This window comes from Elephantulus edwardii, unplaced genomic scaffold (genome assembly GCF_000299155.1).
Source record: "Elephantulus edwardii isolate Elephantulus edwardi_28Jun2011 unplaced genomic scaffold, EleEdw1.0 scaffold00066, whole genome shotgun sequence".
NCBI classification, from domain to species: Eukaryota; Metazoa; Chordata; class Mammalia; order Macroscelidea; family Macroscelididae; genus Elephantulus; species Elephantulus edwardii.
In genome coordinates, this window is record NW_006399816.1 from 9,569,296 (window position 1) to 9,571,245 (window position 1,950).

Sequence of the window (1,950 nt, forward strand, 5' to 3'; positions counted from 1 at the left end):
GCATAGCAGCCAAGGTGACTTTAACCAAGAGAGCAGATCCAGCAGAGCTAAGAACAATATTTTTGAAGTATGCAAGCATTGGAAAAAATGGTGAATATTTCATGTCTCCCAATGACTTTGTCACTCGATACTTGAACATTTTTGGAGAAAGTCAACCTAACCTAAAGACTGTAGAACTTTTAAGTGGTATGGTGGATCAGACCAAAGATGGATTAATATCTTTTCAAGAATTTGTAGCCTTTGAATCTGTCCTGTGTGCCCCCGATGCTTTGTTCATGGTGGCCTTTCAGCTGTTTGACAAAACTGGCAAAGGAGAAGTCACTTTTGAGGATGTGAAGCAAGTTTTTGGACAGACCACAATTCATCAGCATATTCCATTTAACTGGGAATCAGAATTTGTGCAGCTACATTTTGGAAAAGAAAGAAAACGACACTTGACACGTGCAGAATTTACTCAGTTTTTACTGGAAATGCAGTTGGAGCATGCAAAGCAAGCATTTGTGCAGCGGGACAGCGCCAGGACCGGAAGAATCACAGCCCTTGACTTCCGGGACATCATAGTCACCATTCACCCCCATGTCTTGACACCTTTTGTAGAAGAATGTCTAGTAGCTGCTGCTGGAGGTACTATATCCCATCAAGTTAGTTTCTCCTACTTTAAAGGATTTAATTCGCTCCTTAACAACATGGAACTCATTAGAAAGATCTACAGTACTCTGGCTGGTAACAGGAAAGATGTCGAAGTGACAAAGGAGGAATTTGTTCTGGCAGCTCAGAAATTTGGTCAAGTTACACCCATGGAAGTTGACATCTTGATGAGCCACGGGGGCGGACGACCTTAGCAGACATTGAACGGATTGCCCCTCTGGAAGAGGGAACTCTGCCCTTGCACTTGGCTGAGGCTCAGCGGCAGAAGGCCTCAGGAGGGACATCTCGACCAGTTCTTCTGCAAGTGGCGGAGTCAGCTTACAGGTTCGCCCTGGGTTCTGTTGCTGGAGCGGTTGGAGCCACTGCCGTATATCCTATTGATCTTGTGAAAACGTGAATGCAAAACCAGCGATCGACTGGCTCTTTTGTGGGAGAACTGATGTACAAAAACAGCTTTGACTGTTTTAAGAAAGTGCTACGCTATGAAGGCTTCTTTGGATTATAAAGAGGTCTCTTGCCGCAGTTACTGGGAGTTGCCCCCGAGAAGGCCATAAAACTTACCGTGAATGATTTTGTGAGGGATAAATTTATGAACAAAGATGGTTCGGTCCCACTGGCAGCAGAAATTCTTGCTGGAGGCTGTGCTGGAGGCTCCCAGGTGATTTTCACCAATCCTTTAGAAATTGTCAAAATCCGTCTGCAGGTGGCTGGAGAAATCACTACTGGGCCTCGAGTCAGTGCTCTGTCTGTCCTGCGGGACTTGGGCTTCTTTGGAATCTACAAGGGTGCCAAAGCATGCTTCCTGCAGGACATTCCTTTCTCGGCCATCTACTTCCCATGCTATGCTCATGTGAAGGCTTCCTTTGCCAATGAAGATGGGCAGATTAGCCCCGGAAGCCTGCTCTTGGCTGGTGCTATAGCTGGTATGCCTGCGGCATCTTTAGTGACCCCTGCTGATGTTATCAAGACGAGATTACAGGTGGCTGACCGGGCCAGCCAAACCACTTACAGCGGAGTTATAGACTGCTTTCGAAAGATATTGCGGGAGGAAGGCCCAAAAGCTCTGTGGAAAGGAGCTGGTGCTCGTGTATTTCGATCCTTGCCCCAGTTTGGTGTAACTTTGCTGACTTACGAATTGCTACAGCGATGGTTCTGCATTGATTTTGGAGGAGTAAAACCCGTGGGATCAGAGCCAGTTCCAAAATCCAGGATCACACTGCCAGCTCCCAATCCAGATCACGTTGGGGGCTACAAATTGGCAGTTGCAACTTTTGCAGGGATCGAAAACAAATTTGGACTTTA

At 46.6% G+C, this 1,950-nt stretch overlaps 1 pseudogene; it reads left to right on the top strand.

Moving 5' to 3' along the window:
- The window catches only part of LOC102872162, a 21,338-nt pseudogene that overhangs the window by 10,274 nt on the left and 9,114 nt on the right, over positions 1 to 1,950 (top strand).